Here is a 15,980-nt window from a genome sequence, read left to right on the forward strand (position 1 = left end):
ATGCCCCACTATTGAAATTTTTCTAATATGTTTCTTATCATTAGCTTAGAGTACGGGTTTGGGAGAGAAGAATGCAGGGCTAAGGCGTCATTTTTATCACCTCATGTTAAGGGAACATAAAACCATGTGACTTATCACTGTGATGTTAACCTAGATCACCAGGGTGACCTAGTGCTTGTGAAGTTTCTTCCCTGTAAAGTTATTCTATTTTTTCCCTTTCTCTACTGTCCTCTGGAAGGAAGTCACTATGTGTAGCCCACATGTAAGAAGATGGATTTAGGCTTCATTTCCTTGGGGGCAGAGCATCTGCATAAAATATTTGGAATTCTTTTGCAGAGAAGATTTGTCTCTCCATTCATTCATGAGTATCAGTAAGGACCCATAGATATTTTACACTTTGTGTTATAACCCAGGACCACTTTATCTTGTTCAAATCATCCAATCTATAGCCATTGGAAAGTTTCAGTTGGATCCTGTGTCCCTTTGACATATCCCCTTGCTTTAGTTTCTTCTAGGTGTGTTTGTTTTTGGCACTTCCTTACTTTTTGTCACTACAAGATACAGCAAGATCACCTTATGTATTTTTTACGTCAGTCCTATAATTAGCATTTCTCAAAAAATCCCTGAATCCTTTGGAAACGTGGATGCCTAGGAGAAATACTTCTCCTTAGAAAGTGTTAAGTAAATAGAGAAATATTTTTCATAATAATTTGGTAACTTAGGATAATCCAAATGATCTCTCTTTATGAAAGTACTATTTTACATTTGAGTGTAGATTTTGGAATCTATGTAATGGCTCATGTTAAACTTACAAAAAAAACCCCTGATCACTAGCTATTTTAAATATTTGAAAAACCTGTCATAAAAGGATTTCATGACGAGTGTAAAATTTACTGAAGTGGTCTTTTCCAGTTGTTGTTTCCAAATCTAACATACTCTGGGGCATAAGAAAATCAGACTAAAGTACTCATTATGTACCTACTTTATGCTCAGTTTTCTGGCATTGCACCTTCCTGTGTAACGTACACAGGGGCCTTGCAATCTGGTTCAGGAGACATCAATATATTTAGAGTCTTGCTTCAGTTCTGTTCTACATTAGGTATATAATATAGATATGGTAAAAAATCACTTTCAATTTTTGGGTCACTTTCTGTTAGATGAAGAGGTTAGACGAGCGGATTTATCTCAAAAGATTCTTTCAAGTGCTCACATTCTGTTCTGCAAAGGCAAGACAGCAGCACGAAATTAAGAGCTGAAGTGCTCAAGGTAATTACCACAGGAGTTCAGAGAACAGGAAGAATGATGTTAACTAAAACGACGGGGGAGGAAATGATGAAAGATGTGTGACCGAAGATTTCAGGTGACTGCAAAATATTTAGTGCTTGGATTTATAACCGAAGTCAAATGTTTATGACCCGATAATCACCCTTATGTTTTATTTCATGTGAGGACGGTGACGCTAATCTGGGCTGCCTTCAATCAACTTGATCAGGTGTTTTATTAAATGGCTTAGTGCTTATTACTGGACTGGGGCTTAAGACAAATGTAGGACACGTGTTTCATTTAAGAACAAAACAGAGGTTATTAAGTCCAACTTATTTTCAAGAGTAAGTTCCTAAATTTAGTTGTCCCTTATTAATGAACTGCTCTGAGTGCCGACGGTATCACCGCTAGCTAGAAAATAAGATAGCTTTTTAAATGGTTCCCAGATGTTGGAGGGTTCTGGTTAGGTATTCTAGTTGAGTTATTGTTTCTGGCCCCGAGAACCGTATGAATCCCCACTTGCAATCACAGAGCAGCATGAAGAAGTCTCTACCAAGTGTGGCAAATAATGTTTGCTACCAACTGCTGCTCATCATTTTCATTGACAGATTCAGCTCACGATTAGAGATTAAAGTCACACTCCCCATGGTGTCGAGATATGAATTCATGAAACTAGCTGCCATTGGTAAACATTTCAAGTGTTGAAACAGCCACTTCCTTCCAATTCCAGGGAAAAATACACAAAGCATAATGATATTAATAAAAGGAATGGATGTGTTTTCTAAATTTAGATCCCATATTACTATAGCATAGGGGGTTTGTGAGGTTGAAGCGAGAAGACGAGAGAAATTTTCATGTTTTGTCTTTTTGATTCCTTACAAGTCAAATGCCCCCAAATTAAAGATTTGGGAATGTGGGCTATCTAAAGAACATTTCAAAATCACTTAGATGTTAAAGCTCAGATGCTAAAAACTTTTTTAGCAATGAGAATCTGCTCTTCGTGATTGTTGCATTATTTTTTTGAAGTAAATTTTTACTAATTATAACTATATTACAGTCCTCACAGGGGTTTTTTATGCTTTCTGCTAGGTTGGTATTTGTTAATTGAAGGGTACTATAACTGTTCATATTGTAAAAAATAAAAGCAAATGATAGGAAGAAGAAAGCAAGATGTGAATTAAATCCAAAATAACAAACTTGCCTCTGTTGAGCTGGTACGATGGAGCAGTAGAAAGAGCTCTTTATGGAGAATCAGAAAACCACGAATCTTGGCTTTACCACCAATTCGACATTGAAACTTTAACAATTCGTTACGTGTCAGAGTTTCTGTTCTTATGTAAAATGAGTAAATGAGAAAGGATCATCTGTAAGACTTCTTTTAGACATAAATAACTGATATGTATGTTAGCAAGAACACTACTGCCAAGACAGAACCTTCAGATAAAAGAAAGACTCCACACTAGTAAAGGAAATAAATAGAAACAGGAAATAAAACACTAAGAACATTGCCAGACTTAAAAATAAAATCCTGAGAAGAACTACATTTGTAAGAAGGTGTATTATACCCAAAGTAGTAGAATATTTGCATGCCAAAGTTTGATCTTCATAATACAAGTGAGGAAACAGGCTCAGATGAGTAATGTAACTGGTTCAAAGTCAGCGAGTGTAAAGAATGCATGACTGGACTCCAGGATCCCTGACCACCGGGAAGATGTTCCCAACGTATTAGCTGCCTAGACTCCCAAGCACTGTTCTTTTATTGTCATCATATTTTTAATGTTATCATATGTTTTTCGTTTTTCATCTGCTGTGGAAGATTAGATGTTCCCCTCTAATCATTCATTTGGCAAATATTTACTGAGGACATACTATGTGTCGAGTGTTATTCTAAGCAAGGGTTACTATTGTAGATGATGCAGCATTTCTTTATGTCATTAGAAACACTAGAACGCTGTGCACAAATATTTATCTATAGATAAAATTTCAGGCTTCTCTAGCATTTCTGTAGTATGAGTAAAATATTTTATCAGCTCAGATTATCTGCTGGCAACAAACAAAAACTGAAAGTGGAAACGTTCATATTGGCATTATTTAAATGTATCCTTCAAAAAGATCTAAGCTTGAAATGGAAATCATCATCAAGGCAAATCTCTTTTCTTAAACATATTCAGAAAGTTATTGATCTTAAATATATGTTATGATTTTGTACAGAATGAAATTCATCCACTTTAACATGAATCCATCACTACCCAAATACTGACTTAGTGTCAGGAAAACAGAAAAAAAAATTGTATTTTTAATAAGAGTTTAAAGTATATTTATTTATTTAAATATTTTATTATGATTATATATGCAGTTGACCCTTGAACAATGCAGGGAATATGGGCACCAAACCCCTATGCAGGCAAAAATCCTCCTATAACTTTTGATGCCCCAATAATACAACTACAAAGTTGTCCCTCCATATCTGAGGCAGACTGGTTCCAGAACCCCCTGCGGATACCAAAATCCAAAGATGCTTAAGTCCTCTATAGAAACTGGCACAGATCAACACATGCAGTCGGCCCTCGGCATCTTTGGACTCCCAACGGCAGATGGAAAAGGATACAGGTATGTATTGCAAAAAATCCGTATGTAAGTGGACCTATGAAGTTCAAACCCATCTTGTTTAATGGTCAACTATATTTAATTTTTAAAAATTTTGCAATGCTATTAATGATAGAGATATAATTATAGAGATAGTGATGTCTCCAAAGAAATCAATTCTCTAACATGCTGCTGTATAACATATGGGTAACAGATAAATAAAGGTAGCAAAAATACTAAAAAGAATGGTTTTGAATATTTACATTACTTTTCTCCACTCTTAGCCTAAGTTGATATTTTCACCCATCTCTGAGAGATGCAACTTGACTTCTGTAATGCGGCTTAATGTAAAGTGCTGACTATAAATGAAATAAAATTTGAGTCTGCATTTTCTTTAAAATTTCTCCAGCACAAGCATGATGGGTAATTTTGGTGTTATTTGGGATAATTTTCCACAAGTGCAAAGGAAGCATTGATAGAGAAGATGCATTTAGATGCCCAAACAATTTAAATCTCTTAGTAAATAGGCAAGAAAACAAGAAAAACACTATGTAATAAATTTGTTAAGTAAGCAAACCAAATCTCATCCTAAATAACTTGATATAATTGTTAAAATAAGTTTCAAGGCTATATAAAGCATAAAGAATGACAAATGCATATGAAATTTGAATAAGCGTGTCAAATAAACTTGGTTATTTTTATGGATAATTATCAAAGGATGAGAGTGTAAAATGGAATGATTTCTTAAATCTCACAGTTAACGACTGTGATTGAGATGCTGAAATAAAACCAATGCAGTCAATCTCACCATTTAGATCTCCCTCACAAAGCATGTCAGCTGTGGCCGGCCAGTACTGGAATCTTTAACTACGAACTTCGTTCAGATGTGCTTAATGTGTCTCCAGCTCCTCTCACTCTGACCATATTTCATCATATTCAGCAGAAAGAAAGCAAATGACATTTTCATTTCCTACCTGGAAAAATCTCTTGCCAAGGCCTAAAATTCATTAGGTACATTGTTTCCATTTTCTACTCACCACAAGTGACAGCTCTATTGATAAACTCCAAGTCATCATTTCTTCCAGCCATGCAATAAACTTTTTCTCACGATTTCCCCAGCCTTTGCCAACCAAATCTCTTGTCATTTTTTTTCAGCTCTGGCTAGTATTTTCCTTCTTCCCAATGCCATATATTTTAGATTTTTGCCAGAGGAGCATCCCACTTTTTATATCATGTTTCTGCTCCCACATAGAAAATCATCTCAAAACTTAGTGATTTAAAATAGTAATAATGCTTTGTTATTGCTTACTTTGTCTGTGTGCCACATAGGCAGTTCTCTGGTATCAGCTGGACTCTCTCATCTGTTCACAGTGGCTGCAGGTCAGCTAGGCATCTCTCCTCTGGGGGGTTTTCTAGCTATAGTGTCTGGCTATAGCTCTCCGTGTAGCCTCTCATCCTCCAGCAGGTTAGCTCAGGCTCTTTCTCAAAGGGTCAGAGGGTTCTGAAAGAGAATACGAGAAAGCAACCTTCTTTAGTCCTAGGCTTAGAACTGGCGCACTAATATTTCCTTTGATTTCTATTGGCCAACACAATCATAAGACAAGCCCATATTTAAGCGATGGGGAATGAATGCTCTCTCAAAGGAAAGAGGCTGGACCATAGGGGACAACAATAGGAGAAAATGAAGTCAGGTCAAATCAACACTCCCCCACCCAAGATTTCCTATGTTCTGAGTTAATGAATTAATTAAATGATTAATTAAGCATAGGAGCATATATGCCACAAAGAGCCAGTACTGATCCTGTATTGTAAAAGAGAAAGGTTCCTCCTTCTGATTGACCAAGAGCACTATATGTTTCTTAGTTTATAAGGGTAAATTACGCTAAATGTATGTAGTTTAATCTATATAGTGAGGCTATAGAAAAATACATGCAATGATTCCTTTTTCCCCTTTTATACTTTCCTCCAACTAGTGGGAGTGAAATAAATGATACTGTGACTGGAATTTTAATGCCGTCTGCAGAAGTATAATGATCAGTGTTTGTTCTTATTCTTATTTTAGGCATTTCATAAAATATACTAGGTATGCATCTTAAATTCTCTCCTATCCTAAAATCATAAAATAAAATTAGTTTTCCATGGCAATCTTTGTATCCATTGTTTATTACAATGAAATGAATGACCAAAAAATAGTAAACTTCCTGATGATAAAAAAATAGAGTAAGTAAACCAGCATCTACATTTCTTCGGTCATGCGAGTCCCATATGACTGCCCTTAAGAGATCTGTCTGTGGCCCCTGTCACATAATGCTCTATTTTTGCTTCCTCAAGTTCCTTCCTTAAGCTCTCTCTGCTTTCTGGGCAGATATCACACCAATAATAGGAAAATATTGCCTTCCTCACCCCCCCAGAATAAGAATGGAAGATTTCCCATGAAGAAACATATTATCAGATCTTATGAGCTAGAGGCTTATTGTATTTTAAATACAAATGTGTGATGTTTCTTACCTTGTGTTTGTGTTAAAAAATTATTAAAATGTAAAGGTATAAAGGGTTATCATAAACATATTTTATTCTGGGGGAAACCTTAAGAGTTCATTTCTTTCAATAGTTCACCAAATTTTTAAATCCAAGTTGATGCCTCCTACTTGAACAGACTAGACAAACAATCATATCAACAAACAGCGTCTAGATTACCTCCCTTATCACCTAACGTAACGCCATCGGTGTAAGTATCTTTCATCAGAAACTAGGCCATATAACAGATATTTGGTACTCCTTACTGTATCTTTGAAAGCACCATTCCTACTAACTTAGCTTCTCAACCCTGGCTACATATTAGAATCATCTGTGCAGCTTCAGGAAGATATCACTCTGCCAAGAAGGTCCCTCAGGTATCCTCATTTTATTAGTATAAGACAAGGCCATTGTTATGTTTTAAAATGACCCCTGGGTGATTTTATTTTCAGCCCAACTTGAGAACTATCACTAGCTGTTCAATAAATATCACTTTAAGTTTTACTTAATTTTTTAAAAACAGTAAATTTGTTTTGAAATTTACTGACACATTTTGAATAAACCTTTCATTCATTGTTCTCGTGTATGTGCAGATCATCTTTCCTGATAATGAGTTATTGTTATGTTATCTGAGCTGAGTAACCACATGACAAAGATGTAAAAGCACTGTATGATAGGATGTGCTTCGCATACAAATTACTTCAACTAATCATATTTTGAGAATATAATTAGTAGCCTAGGGAAAAATAAACAAAGATAGCTACAGGTTCTATGCAGCATTTTCAGACTTTAATCTCTCTGGTTAGGGAAATATAAATAAATGTGTTCTCCTTTGGGATGGGCCAAATTGGATAGTGGCATATATTATTATTCAGCACCTTTGATGAGTTACAATATTAATTGTTAGGATTGAAGGACATTCTCTGCAAATGAGGATAACCTTATATTGTGATGTTTAATCTGACTAGGTCATAAACAAGAAATGACTTTTGTTGGTTTCCGTGTTGGTCAATAAAACCACATTTTCCGTGGAGTGGAACAAGTGTCCACATGCATATACACCAACAAAATTTTATTATTGGACACTGTGAGCTCATATATTGTGTGCACTGGAAAGCTCGCAATATTAAAGTATCTCCAATCTATGAGGTCACTGATTGTAAGAAGAACACTTCCTGCATGTGCCAGTAAGAGGAAAAGTTGCTGATTAAAGCAGTTGCCATTGCTAAAAAGTGTCTTAGCACTAGTAAAAACAGTAAAATTTACTGAAACTTACTATACACTAGGCATTGTGCCAAACCCTAAATGTCACAAGAACCATATGAGGTTTCATTATAATGCCTAAACTATGGATGGGGTAAATTAGATTCAGAGGAGTTAAATCACTTCCCCAAGGTCACATAATGAGTTACTAAGATTCACAATCCCATCTTTTAACAGCATAGCACTCTACTACTTAGAGCCTATTAGAGAAAGAACAAACTTTATTTTGAAAATAATATATGGTGCAAAGTTTTGCACAGGTCGTCTTGGTACCTTGAAAGAAAGACATTTAGGTCAAACTCTGAGTTCTTAGAAAGCATCCTGCAGACAGATCTGATTTTGTAAATACGTTAAACAATAGGTTTTGCCTGAACATAGTGCTAAATGTGTAAAGACATTGTTTGCTAATTTGCATGATTAACTCAACTGAAAGAATCTGAAAATTTTCGAGTGAGAATTTCATAAATCATTTAGTCTAGCTTCCTAATGAGGAAGTTGGAATTTAGGGAGGTCAAAACACTTGCAGAAACTAGGAGCAGCACATCAAGGCAGAAGCAGTACAGTGCTAATATCCCAGAGTCCGCTTTCAAATATGCCATTATTTACAGTGCAAATTATAATTTCTGTAGACATGGTAACCCAGAAAAAGGTATTTAGGCAAGGCAGAGACACAAATTGGAATTTGTCTTATTATTACTGCTAATAAGATTTTATTATTTTGTTAGTAATAAAATCTTATTGTTAGCCATGGGACCAATTTAGGGCAGAGGAAGAAAAGTATCAGATAATTAAGTAAGTCTATTTGTTCTCAAGGCAGCAACTTTGATACCCAAGACCACATTTGGTAACATCTGCAGACAGTTGTGGTTGTTCAGGACTGGGGGAAGGTGCTTCTGGCATCTAGTGGATAGAAGCCAGGGATGCTACTAAACATCCTAAAATGAATAGAACAGCAGCCTCTCCCTAACACACACAAACACACACATACACGCACACCCACATGCACACACAATAATTATCTGGCCCAAATGTTAATAGTGCTAAAGTTGGGAAATCTTTCAATCGTCCAATATAACATCAGTAAGATCTGAACTAGGGCAGTTGCAGTGGACTTGAGTTTAAGTTTCATTCACTCATTAAATATTCATTGTGGATCTACTTTTGTGCCAGTGACTGTGATACTCTGGATAAAGGATGAAGATATAGACAGGACAGAGCAGCAGGCCCTCACACAGATCATAGCACAGTGGGGAATATCGACGAGAACTGAGCTACTTAAAAATAACATTAAGAGGATTATGGAAGTGGAATCACATTTGGTGATGGGAGTACAGGGGAGTTCTCCCATGGTCTTGTAGAATTCTGAATTGCAATTTTAGTAACCCCCTCCCCCAGCACACGCACACACAAATTCAAGTATATTGTTTATTTAAGTCTCAATATAGTTTTAGAGAAGCTATTGCAGTGGCCATAAATTTGCTTATTAAAAGTCATCAGAATTCAAGAAATAAAGCATCTCTATACATGCAAGAAAATGAAACTGGACCATTTTCTTACATTATATACAAGAATTAACTCAAAATGGATTAAGGACTTAGATGTAAGACCTGAAACCATAAAATTCCGAGAAGGAAACATAGGCAGTAAACTCTGATATTGCTCTTAGTAATATTTTTTTCTGATATGTTGCATTGAGCGAGGGAAACCAAAGAAAAAATAACCAAATGGTAGTACAGCTAACCAAAAAGTTTTTGCACAGCAAAGGAAACCATTAGCAAAACAGAAAGACAACCTACTGAATAGGAGAAGATATTTGCCAATGATAGGTCTGATAAGGGGTTAATATCCAAAATTATAAAGAATTCACACAACTTAACATAAAAAAAATTTTATAATTCAATTAAAAAAATGAGCAGAGGATCTGAATAGACATTTCTCCAAAAAGGACATACAGATGGCCAATAGACATATGAAAAGCTGCTCATCATCACTAATCGTCAGGGAAATGAAATTAAAACTACAATGAAATACAATCTCACACCTGTCAGAATGGCTTTCATTAATAAATCAACAAACAACCAGCGTTGGTGAGAATGTGCAGAAAAGGGAACCCTTGTGCACTGTTGGTGGGATCGTAAATTGGTGTGGCTGATATAAAAAACAGTATGGAGGTTCCTCAAAAAATTAAAAATAGAACTACGACATGACCCAGTAATTCCACTTTTGGATATTTATCTGAAAAAAAAAAATCCAAAACACTAATTTGAAAAGATACATGTATGCACCGTTGTGTTCAGTGCAGTATTATTTATGATAGCCAAGATAATAGAAATGACCTAAATGCCCATCAATAAATAAAGAAGTGTTACATATATACAATGGAATATTATTCGGCCATAAAAAGAACAAAATCTTACCATTTTCAACAACGTGGATGAGCCTAGAGGATAGTATACTGAAATCAATCAGACAGAGAAAGACAAATACCATATAATCTCACTTATATGTGGGATCTAAAGAACAGAATAAGTGAACAAACAGAACAGAAACAGACTCACAGATGCAGGGAACAAGCTGATGGTTGTCAGATGGGAGGGGTGTGTGTGTGGGGTGAGATGAAAAAGGTGAAAGGATGAAGAAATACAAATTGGTAGTTATACAACAGTCATGTGGATCTGAAGTATAGAGAATACAGTCAATAATATGACGACAACTATGTATACTGCCAGGTGGGTACTAGACTAATCAGGGGGATCACTTCGTAAATTATATAAATGTCTAACCACTATCCTGTACACCTGAAACTAATATAAAATAGGAGTGAATGTCAAGAGTAATTGAAAAATTTTAAAAAGAGGGGAGGAAAAAAGGTGAAGGAGAATAAGAGGTTCAAATAAATTAAGATGATAGGGAATTAGTGGGCACAACGAATATAACTAGTTCTCTTTCTTTAAAATATATTTGTGAGGTTTAGTACAGCTGCTATGAGATAAAATAGTGAATTTGTGTGGTTTTCAAAATATTTAATGCACAATTTACCTGCGACATGATTAAGCTAAACAGTGAATTAACAATTTGGACATATGAGCAAAATGGAAAGATGAACCAGCAGCACAAACATCAGAATCTAACTGACCTAATTTTGAATTGTGGATCTGGCCTTCTGCCCGATGGCCAGGTAGGTTTGCTAGAAAGTTGAGTTTAATTGCTGCAGTGTCTTGTATTGATTGTTACTCAAAAACTGAATATTATTGGAAAAACAAAATAGAAAAAAACAGAAAGTAGAAGGTCACTGCTTTCTCTCAGAGTGATGTCCTTTATTTGGGTAACTCTGACATCGAATTATTGGTAAAGTCTAGATATACTACCTATTTTAATACCTCAACTTTCCTTGAGAATATTCACTTTAATTTAATCAAGTGAAAATGCAGACTTGTATGTTAGGATGCAGAAAATTTGGACATGACCTCAAACTGATTAATTATTCCTTGCCTGCAACATTCTGATAATTTGAAGTTATCTGAACACGAGTTGACACATATAGTGTTTAAAATAACATTAACATGGTTAAGAGCACACATTTTCTCTTTTCTAAAAAAATGGCACTTAACTCACAAATTTCTATCATTAATGATACCTTGATATGATGAAAATAATTTCTAAACTATTTGCATTTTTAGTTTTAAGAGAGCTGTCCTTTGTGATAGGAGTTTTAGCAAATATTTCCAAATTTCCCCAGGGGCCTAAACAGCTTGTTATAACATCACTTGCAATTATAATGATTAAAAAAAAAAAAGACAGATAATGGCTTTGTTTCCAGGGAATTAAGGGAATTACACAGGAATATAAAAAAATAAATATGGAGAACTAGAATATTTCTAAGTTATAAATTTGCTTCAAGCTTGTTTGTATACGTAGGGATATAAAGTTTGATAAATTTCCCCTACCAAACTGAATGACTGTAATTCCTTGTTTACATTGGGAGGTGACCATCTATTTGAAATGTAAAAGTATCGAAGCTGCCGAAAACATCTCTAACGGACTGGACAAGGGAGAGAGTAACTGAACTCAGGCAGAGAGCAATTAATTCCATGGTTCATCAAATCAATAAATCTCCTCCCCCTCTTCTTTTTTTTTTTTTTTTGAGATTTTAAAACAAACCCCCTGATAACCAAAAGGATTCCTTCTTGTAAATTAAGCATGTAAAACTACATCTGCTTCTTCAGGATAATTAACGCATTGACATTTAAATCAATCGATAAGAGCGCAAGCGAGTACCATTAGTTAATTAATAATTTAAGAAAACATTCGTGGTATCTTTACTATGTCCCAAGAAGTATACCAAGTGCTGGGGAGACGTTAATGAACCAGACACAGTCACGGCCCTCGCGGAGCATGTGGTCTGCCAGGGTGCATGAGCTGACACCCCGCACCCTAACTTCAGGTTTATCAGGAAGTGACTGTGGGCCAAGGCTGGACATAGGAAAGCTGTCAAGGGCCAGTCAGTTCTAGTAAGTAATGGTGGAAAGGAAGGGTTTCGGCTATGAACAGAACACACATGGTTAGAACACAACAACCAAATACAGCGTGGCCTTATAAGAAGGTAACTATGAACACTAACTTCTACTTGGTACCCTCTGCTTTGGAGGCCTAGGGGGCCTCCGGGTATGGAGAGAAGTGGACAATCAAGCTCTATGAGGTCACAGCCCACTGCTCAGTGCTCACCGCTAGACTCCACCAGGTCTAAGATGAAGCTGGATGGTCTGCAATCTGGTCCAGTCCTGGTGATTTGATTTCGACTTATGCTTTAGGAGATAACTTGAAAATGAAAAGGCCACCTGCAAGTAGCAGGGTTTCACACTATTCTGAGAAGAATTAGAGTTCAGTAGAGCTGCCTCTGGAGGAAGGACTGGATAGGCCCTTTGTGACCTGACCACCGATGTCCCCTCACTGTCCGTACTTTAACCCAAGCAGCACTTCTTTTGGTTTATCATCCAAGATATTAATGAAAGTGGTGTAGCTGCTTTAAAAATATGAAAACCAATGGGAGAGAATAATTAGCTAAAATAAAGTACTAATTTCTTTAGTATTTAGTAAATTACATATGTATAAAAAGGAAGTATATAATAAATAAGATATATATAAATATATATACATACTCATTTATATAAATAATTAAAATGAAGTCATTTGGCTCTTTGGTGGCTCTTTCCCAAGATACGAGCTCCACCACTAGAGCCATGTGAGTGACAGAACACTGTACCAGACCCTCCAGTGGGGGAACCACCTCCGTATCATCACTCAGATGGCATGAGAGCCTTGCAAAGCACAGGTGCAAGGTAGTCCCTGGATAAAAGTCTTGAAATAGTGACCTGAGTCCAAGCCACCACAGATGGCACTGCCACACACAATACCCGGGGGTTCCCATGTGCTCAGATCAGGAGGACATCGCCAAGTACAATTCACTTGGTGACCTACAGAGGCCTTGGAATAGGACAAAGAGACTGCGGAGAGTGGTGGGGACCTTTTAAATGGAGGTAAAAGCAGTGGGACCCAAGCATCATTAATGGCCCCCAAATAGCAGCAGAAAAGATAAGCCACACTCAGCCTGACCTCATAGCAGGGCACCCAGGAGTTTCCCCAGACCATTCGCTTTAGAGGGGAGAACAGAGACTTCACGCTCATCATTAGGGTTTGCAAGTCTACTTCGCCCAATACTTTCCTTGGCAATAAGCGGGGGGAGGGGGGTGGGGAGGGGAAGGAAACATAGGCTGTGGAGGAACAGCCATAAAAAGGGATTTAAATTCTGCCAGTGCTTTCTCCTAATGAACCAGAATTAAACAGAAAGAGATGGTTTTAAGCTGGAAGAAACTGTTTCCTTGAATCTGTTTATCTTTAACCATTTTGTGGGTTCCCATCTCCTTGCCATGGATTGTTACTTTTAGGAGTTGGGCTCCTGAACAAGTTACAGCACATTAAAAAACAAGCAAACAAACAAACAAAAAAATGACTTCTGTTGGCTATTTTAATTTGAACAGGATGAAATCCGACCCCTCTACAGAACATAAATGACCCTCAGGTTTTGCACTATTTAGATTTAAGGTTTGTTCAGAAAAGAGAAAGTGATTTGATTTATGGATTCACACACAAAAAAACTTCATTGCAAAAGGAAAGTGCTTCCAGTGGAGAATTCCTTGGTTTTATTGGAGTTTGGTAAGAGTAGAAGCTACTGATGTAGGAGGTTAATGTCTGTCACAGTCTGGGCATTTTGCAATGAATTCCTTCTCAGCATGTTCATTTTAAGAATAAAGAGGTCTTTATGGTTAGTGGAAGTTTAATGAGAATTACAATGGCCCCCCAGATGCTTACAACTCATTTAAATAACCCATAACCTCTATGTTTATCATGAGAGAGAACATGCCAATTTAAGGTATTACAAACATTCTTCTGAAAAACTTTATAGTTTCCATAGGCATTTTCAATAATTTTCTTCTACATTCTGCAATTTATAAATTGCAGAATGAGTTACTATGGAAACGACCTTTCGTCTATCTGTTACTCAAATACATGAAAAATAAGCCCTGGGGATATGCCTCCACCTGTAATAACTTTCGGTACTGTTTATCCCTAAATATTTTCTTCTTCTGTTATACATTTTAGTTGTGAGACATTAGATACTATAAAGGAAGCAAATGTGGAATTGAATAAAAACACAAACAAAATGAAATGAAATGAATCAAAACTAAAGAATATAGAAAAGGAGCTAAGTGATGCTGTTAAAGCTAATATTTATTAACTATTCATAATTGTTTACTCCTGTAAAATCAAAATTTAGCTTGCACATACACCAGAATCACCTGGAGGGCTTATTGAAAGCATTGGTGGGCTCCCCTCTTAGAGTCTATGATTTGGTAGATGTGGGGTGGGGCCCCAGAATTTGCTTTCCTAACAAGTTCCAGGGGATGCTGAGACTGCTGGTCCAGACAACCAATTGAGAATTACTGCTCTAAGCATTACATAGAGAATTTTTAAATAGTGGTAAAATATACATAACATAAAATTTTCCACTTTAACCATTCCAAGTGTATACAGCCCGGTGGCATCAATTACACTCACCGTGTGGTGCAAACATCATGACTATCCAACTCCAGAACTTTTTCATCAGCCCAAACTGCAACTCTTTACCCACTAATAGGTAACTTCCCTTTCCTCCCTCCTCTCAGTCCCCCAAAACCACCGTCTTACTTTATCTTTATGAATGTGACCTCAAAAAATGCAATCATACAACATCTGTCTTTTTGTAACTATCTTATTTCACTTAGCATAATATGGTCAAAGTTCATCCATATTACAGCATGCATTCGAATGTCCTTCCTCTTTTTCTTTTTGCTTTTTTCCCCCAGTTTTACTGAGAAATAACGGACATATCACTGTATAGTGTGATGGTTTGATTTACACAGATTGTGAGATGCTTATAATAGGTTCAGCTAACATCCAACTTCTCATATAGATATAATAGAAAGAAAAGAAGAAAAAGAGGAAAAAATTTTCTTGTGAAGAGAACTCTTAGGATTTACTCTCTTAAAACTTTCCTATGTATCATAGATCACTGTTAGTTATGGTCGTCATGTTGCACATCACATCTAGTACTTGGTTTTCTTATAAATGGAAGTTTGTACCTTTTGAACACCTTCAATTTCCCTCTCCTCACACCCTCTAGCTCTGGTAACCAAAAGTCTAATCTTTCTCTATGAGTTTTTTTGTTTTTTTAAAGATTCCACATATAAGAGAGATCATACAGTACTTGTCTTTCTCTGTTTGACTTATTTCATTTAATATAATGCCTTCAAGGTCCATTTATGTTATTTCAAATGGAAGGATTTTCTCACAAAAGACTTGAATAGACATTTCTCCAAAGAAGGTACATAAAAGGCCAACAAGTACATGAAAAGATACTCACCACTAAAACCACAAATTAAAACCACAATAAGATAGCACCTCACACCTGTTCAGGATGGCGTGACAAAGACAAAAAAGAGATTAAAAAATACTGATGAGGATGTGGTCAAACCCTCAGGCACTGCAGGTGAGACTGACTGTAAACTGGTACAGCCACTATGAAAAAAGTATGGCGGATCCTTAAAAAAACTAAAAATAGTAATACCATACGATCCAGCCATTTCACTTCTGGGAATATATCCAAAGGAAATAAAAACGCTAACTTAAAATGGTATCTGGACCCCATATTCATTGTAGCAATATTTACAGTAGCCAAGAGATTGAAACAACCTAAGTGTCCATCGATGGATAAATGGATAAAGAAGCTCTGTTTTGTATATGCAATGGAATAC

This window comes from Rousettus aegyptiacus, unplaced genomic scaffold, assembly GCF_014176215.1.
Source record: "Rousettus aegyptiacus isolate mRouAeg1 unplaced genomic scaffold, mRouAeg1.p scaffold_m13_p_14, whole genome shotgun sequence".
Classification (NCBI taxonomy): Eukaryota; Metazoa; Chordata; class Mammalia; order Chiroptera; family Pteropodidae; genus Rousettus; species Rousettus aegyptiacus.